Consider the following 7,399-nt stretch of genomic DNA (forward strand, 5'->3'; position numbering starts at 1 on the left):
ATGAACCTGAACAGAGTTCTACAGAGGTTGCAAGAAAATGGCCTGAAAGTGAAAAAGGCCAAGTGTGACTTTGGAAAAACACAAATTGAGTACCTTGGTCACATGTTGGATGAAAAAGGAGTGTATCCTTCGAAAGACAAAGTCAGGGCCGTGCATGATGCTCCAACACCTACAAGCATTAAAGAGCTAAGAGCTTTACGCTTTAAGAGCTGAGTGTGAAACAGATTTCCAAGATGACACGTAAAGATACAGAACTATCTAAGTTGCACAGATACATCATGGAAGGATGGCCAAAAGAAGTATCAGAAGGAATGAAAGTGTACTTCAAGAAAAAAGAAGAATTATCTGTTGAGCAAGGTTGTGTTCTTTAGGGTACAAGAGTGGTGGTGCCTACAAAATTGAGAACAGCAGTGCTTAAAGAGATCCATGATGGACATCCTGGCATTGTGAAAATGAAAACCATTGCTAGAAAGTATGTGTGGTGGCCAAATGTGGACGTGGACGTTGAAAGGACTTGTAAGCAGTGTGACAAGTGCCAGTTGGAATAGTGTATGCCAAGACTGGTTCCTTTACACCCATGGGAATTTCCAGGAGAGGTTTGGAAAAGGATTCACATTGACTTTGCTGGTCCGTTCATGGGTCACATGTTCATGATTGTTGTAGATGCGTTCTCTAAATGGTTAGAGGTTTTCAAGATGGGAAAAATAACATCCTCAGAAGCCATCTCAAGGCTTAAGAGACTTTTTGCAACATACGGATTACCAGAACAGATTGTTACAGACAACGCAATGACCTTCATGTCAGACGAGTTTCAACTGTTCATGAAAAGAACTGGTATTCTTCATACTACAGGTGCACCCAGGCATCCAGCTACCAATGGCCTCGCTGAGAGGTATGTTGCTACGTTCAAAGCAGGAATAAAAAAATTGGAGGGGGAACAATTGAGTGTGGAAAATAAGATCTCATATTTCTTAATGAGATATCATATAACTCCCAATAGTGTGACTGGAGAGTCACCTGCGTACTTGCATTTGAAGAGACATGTACGTTCGAGATTGGATTTCCTAAAGCCAAACATCGCTATGAGAGTGAGAAGGAGACAGTACAAACAGAAAGAAGACCATGACAGTCACGCTGCTGAGAGACACTTTGATGTGGATGATCGTGTGTATCTACATAATATTACGGGAGATAAACCAAAATGGATTCCAGGAGTAGTGACACAATTGACAGGTCCAGTGTCATACCGAGTGCAAGGAGAGTTGACTGATCAAGTGTACAGACGTCATGGAGTCCAGTTACGACCTAGATATCCTAAGGTTGTTTCAGATCTAGAGAAGGAATGAGTAACTTCGTTAACTGAGCAAGAGAGTGACGTTGCTGAGCAAGTTACTGAGACGCCTGTATCACTACCTTTAGTGAGGAATGAACCAGAGTTACCTGACCTAGAGACTGTGACTTTGAGACGATCAGAGCGCATGATTAAGACACCATTACGTTACAGAGACTAAGTATAAATTGATATTGTAATTTGTTGGGGTTAAAAGAGGGTTAAAGCAATTGTAATAGTTGACATGTTACTAGTTAACTAAAGTGAAATCACTATTCTGTGTAAGAGTAAAGTTTGAGTTAGTGTGAAATGCTAAGCACTATAAAAGATTACCTTAAATCTTTAAGGGAGGCAATGTGGTGTATTTAGTATTGTTAATATGTACATGAAGATTGTCCCTTAGGACTTGCCGTAGCTGGCAAAGTTTATCTTCTGTGCATGTCGTATATAGCTGAAGGAAGTCTGTAATACCCTCATGTTGAACCTGTATGTGTTGCGCCAGTTCTATATATAAAGAGTTAAACGCGTGCCCGTTTGGTTATTGAAGTACACAGCAACGGTGATAAGGGGCTGTCAAGATCCAAAAAGGACATGAAACTAAGTAATCAATTAGATGAAGATTTGTTATTAAATTGAAATGGATACATCTTAAAAATAGGCAAAATAAATGTTTTGAGTGTACATTAATATTACCAGGATTCCATTAATTCCAAACATTTTCTCGCTGCTTAATTTCCTTCAAAGAGAATTTCCAATATCACACGTACAGCAAGATAATGACATTAAAGCACTTTAAAACAATTCAACAAGGTTAATCATCTGCAGTATTTTGTATTCAGATGTTTTGCTGAGAGATAATAAGGCCACTGAATTTTAAATAAGCAAATTAATATACAGTATATTTATTCTCTTTGTTTTGTCTGATGTCTGTATCTCAATGTCCTTTGTATTTAGAAGGATCTCACAGAGGGTGTTGCTAAACTTCTAGGCTGCAAACAGGGATGAAATTAACATAAAGGAAGAAAAACCATGGTAAAACAAAAACAGTTATGAGACACCCTACCACAATGGAGTTATTTTACATCATCACACTTGCAAATAAAAATGGCAGATGCTATTTGCAACATGGTGCAAATAATGGTATTTGCAAATGAACACCCCAGTGCAAATTGTGGCAGATATTATTTGCACCCCAACCCTGGTGCAAATAATGGTAGATATTTCTTATTTTTTAGCACCCTTGTGCAAAAAGTGTCAGAGACTATTTGCACCCATATTTAAATACTAGCATATTATGGGCATCACTGCAGTGTATTTATTGTGTTTATTTAGTGCCCACAGACTACATTAACCTCTACTCCTAAACCTATCCTTATCCTTACCTTAGAAAAAATAACTACAGTAACTTTACAGGTTTACTACAGTAACCATGGTTTCATTCATGAACGAGTGTGAATGACAGACCCCGCCTAAAACCCTTCTTTGCACTCCTCGACATTCACCAAATCACTGCGATAAAATCAACATTTATATAAATTTTTATCTAATATCTTAAGTAGTGTTAAAGGAAATATTAAGAGTGAAAACAGGAAATCAGATGGGAAAAGAGTGGAACAAAAGGTGGATTGAACCACGGTCGCTAGGAAAACAGTGCACTTTCACACACCGGCTTTACACCCCACGCCACTGCAGCAGCATCTGTTGGTAAGTTTGTCCTATATTCCTGTGGTTTCAACAGACTATTGGAGTAAAAATAGTTGCACTGTGTGGCAGATTCTATTTACAACTGGGTGCAAATAGACACTCAGAATAAATATTTACTATGTTCTAAAACCTGTCTTACATTTACACCACACTGGAACAACGTTTTCCACCACCGAAAACAAAGTGTTTTGAAAATGCTCTCCATAACCTGACCTTAGGAAACTGAAAACAGAGATTTTAAATTTAAGCACACACAAAAGTAGGATTAAATATTAAATCTTTATTTGATAGAACAAATTTTATTGAAATGTCTAAGTACTGATTAATTAATTATTCAATAAAAAAATATATTAAAATATTTTCTATAATATTCATATACTTATATATTTTTTTTCACATTTATAATCAATATTTTGCTCCCTTGAGGATGAGTAAATTAAGACAATATACATTTTTGGATTAATTATTATTTAAAATTTGTATTCTACACTGGCAAACTGTAAAAAATTTGATCAGAAACACTCTTTTTTTTATCAGGTTTGATGTTGATTCTAAAAAGAAATCACAGATATCACTGAATAAAAAACGCATTATAAATACACATTTTCTATTTATTTGTGCATTTCAATTTCATAACAAAATTCCATCAAATCTTTATTAAAATGAAATGAAATTAAATATTTAAGTTTAACTCATTTAATTTTGTTAAACATTACATAATTATATTTGATGGAATTTTGTTATGAAATTGAAGGCATGCATTGCAAAAATAGACAAACATATGTTTTGAATTACGTTGTGTATAGGGCAAGATATAGGGCAACAGTGAAAAACAACTTCTACTAGGGTTTCCCCTCACAGCTGGGTTTTAATAACCTGCTCAAAATGTAAAGGTAATTATGAAGGTCAAATTAATTCCACAGGTCTTAATAATTCATTCTGGAGTGTAAACTGCAGCAAATGAAGTATTAAAAATGTTTGTTTAGTTACATATGTAGCCAATGAGTTCAAAATAACCAGACAGTACACAAAACTATTTTGGGGGGATTTATATGACGGCTGTTAAAAATAAAAATAAAAACAGCGGTTGATGGGGCCATATTGTATTTAAAAAATAAATTATAATAATAATTAAATATGGCAATGAAATGTGTTAGAGGCAAATGTCAAATGAAAACACAAACAGGGCATTAGCCTACCGTCATGCTTCAGCATACATCACCTTAATACATGCTGATATCACAGCATTTTATGCATTTAAAACATGTTTAAATCACTTAAAGCATTTTATGCATTTAACACATGCTTAAATCATTTAAAGCATGTTATATATTTAACACATGCCTAAATCACGCAAAGCATTTTATGCATTTAACACCTGCTTAAATCACTCATATTTCTTCTTATTTTTTAATCTGGCTTTAAGGACATATTGCAGTTTAAACAATAAAAGTCTCATTGCTCACATTCACTTCAATGGAAAACACTCTGGGCTATAAATCATTAATTCAGATAAAAATTATCCCATAACAAACACTCAATTAAAATATACAACTCTGTTCATGTGCTCATTAGTCAATGCTACAGATATGGCATTATATTTTGGAATAAGATGCTCATGAAAATTATTTGTCCATGAATATATATATATTTAGTCAAAAATTTTAAATGTTAAATATTTGTTATCACAATTTTTTAGTAATGTCACTACTCTAATATGAGTGGTTATTGTCAACTTTTAAAATGACAACTGCCAATTTATTAAGAAAACTTCTAGGCATAATTGTTTTCCTTTCTCCATTCAACATTTTTAAAACTAAACATGTTTTCGTGGGTATTGTTTTAAATGGCAATTAATGCGCAGTTTGTCCTGTCCAGTAATACATTACATTCATAAGAATTTGAGGGAAAATGTACTTGATTTTCCTGAAATAATGTCACTTTGCAAAAAAAACGTAATGACCTTCCTATATGTGTGTGTGTATGTATATATATATATATATATATATATATATATATATATATATATATATATATATATATATATATAAATGCTAAATATAATTTATTAATTCTGAATTCTGATTTTGTGGTAAAATATGAACTGGACATTGTTTTGTGAGTTTCAAAAAGAGAGCTTCCTCCTCAAAGAATAGTTAGCCCAAAAATAAAAATTCTCACATTATTTACTCTATAATCTTCATTATTTACCCTCTCATGATTTTTACCCGAAGCATTGAATGATAGTTCAAAAGTACTTACATATTTATCTTTTTTACACAAAAAGTGATTGTGTCACTTTAGAAAACATTAAATTAACAGCTGGTGTCGTATGTATGACATTTATGACAAGGACCTACTGTGCTAAGATAGTTTTAACATTTTCTTCAAATGTGATCTGGTGAAGAAAGAAAGTCATAAACACTTGGGAGATCATAAGGGTGAGTAAATAATTAGAGAATTTTCATTTTTGGGTGAACATTCCCTTTAAACTTTTTTTTTTTTTTTTTTTTTTAGCACAGGGTAAATTGTGTTTGTTCCAGTGTACTGTTCATTATCCATTACATAATCAGCAAACTGGAGTCCCAAGCAGCTGATGCAGAGCAGTATGGGTCCAGTATTAGTAACTGATTCTCATTAAAGTTAAACATCAAGGTGAATTTATTCAGGGTGTTGGGGTGAGATCTGCCCCAGGCATCATCATACTCACATTCTCCTTTAGCTTTTTGATGTTCAGCAAAAAAAAGTCCATGTTGAATTAAGGTCATGGAGAAACTACGCACAAACCAATCTGAGCAGAATTCACAGTCTGTAAAAATTAATGTAAGACCATTGGTTTGGTTCTAACATTAGTAGGGACATTCAAAAGCCAGTAGCACCATGTTTTGAAATGTTACTCATGTTGTTCTTGTTTATGTACAGATATTGACTTATCTTGTTAATTTCACACAAAATCTCTTCACTTTTTATGGTTTTATAATAATATCTACTATTCTTTAATTTATTGTACTTAAACATTTACATATCATACACTATAATAAATATTATAAAATACCATATTAATTCATATCTGTTTCATATTTCATGTTATATATACATTGTAACCAATTTCTGTAGTTTTCACAGCATTATCACTGTGTAATGCACAAACGCCTACTGTAGAAGCATCATGGTCAAATTTCTTTGGCGTGTGAATTCTACAGTAAATATATTTTTACTGTCAATCACAATACAGAAATTTTGAGCAGGGTTTTTTTTTCAGCAGTAGCAACAATAATCTGTCTTGGCTGATGGTACACATTGCATTATTTCCAGCACAGACATTTTCTAGTTTTTGTTATCACACAGACAGCGGAGGACCTGACACGTTTATAGCCTCCATAGTGTTAACAGTTACACAAATGATGGGAGTATAATGATATGCTGATGGATACCTGCTTTTCTCCACACAATTTTGTTGCAAAAACTTACTGAAAAGATTCCACACTTTCCTCAGCCTTTGACTTCAGCAAGGTAACTTTGCTCATTATTTTGCCATGATATGCACAATTTCCTCATGTAAAGTTACCTGTGTATTTAACTTTAAAAGTGCACTGGGAGAAAGAAATAGAGAGAGGCACCCTCCATAGCTAGTAAGCTTGTGTGCATAATATTTCCAAAAGAAACTATTTGCACATAGATTTGTTATCTGGTGACATCAGTTTGGTGTAGGAGTAACATTATTGGATAAAAGTTCAATTGGAATCGTGTGTGTGTGTGTGTGTGTGTGTGTGTGTGTATGTGTGTGTGCCTGCATGTATGTGTGTGTCTTGCTGCGCTAGCTAGCTCTGTTTGGAGAACCTTGTCTCTCGTTTTTCTCTTGCAAGCTAGCATGGGGCATGTGTTACCAACTACTGAAGCGAAATGCAACAATGGGTAAGACTTCTAACAACACAACATTTTTGATTGGATCATGTTTTTTCTGAGCTTCATCGCAGGGCAGATTGCAGCAGCTAAATTGGACAGATTGTTGCTAGCCTTACCTGAGCATACAGGGGTCTCATTCCCAACATGTGTAAGCATAATATATTCCATTGTATTACGATTTTTTTTTTCTTTAACTCTCACATGTTCTTTTTGTGTTATTTGGCTCTTTTTTTTCAGGCTGAGTAGCTGCAGCAAAGAAAACCACAACAATAGTTTCAGCTACATACAGGAACTAACTAGAATGGATAATGTGTTTTCAAGTGCAAACAATGTTGTTTCTCTTCAGACACAATCCCTAATCCATTACCCTTACATTACAATCGATATTGCATCGTAACGCATATAGTGAGTGCCTTCTTACACAACCTAGTTGGAACCTCTCTACAATAGGGTTGCAGC

At 34.2% G+C, this 7,399-nt stretch overlaps 1 pseudogene; it reads left to right on the plus strand.

Moving 5' to 3' along the window:
* The first annotated feature begins 233 nt into the window (after positions 1-233).
* LOC127651344 (uncharacterized protein K02A2.6-like) lies at positions 234-1,346 on the plus strand (annotated as a pseudogene).
* Positions 1,347-7,399: the final 6,053 nt, after the last annotated feature.

Source organism: Xyrauchen texanus, chromosome 11, assembly GCF_025860055.1.
Source record: "Xyrauchen texanus isolate HMW12.3.18 chromosome 11, RBS_HiC_50CHRs, whole genome shotgun sequence".
Taxonomy (NCBI): Eukaryota; Metazoa; Chordata; class Actinopteri; order Cypriniformes; family Catostomidae; genus Xyrauchen; species Xyrauchen texanus.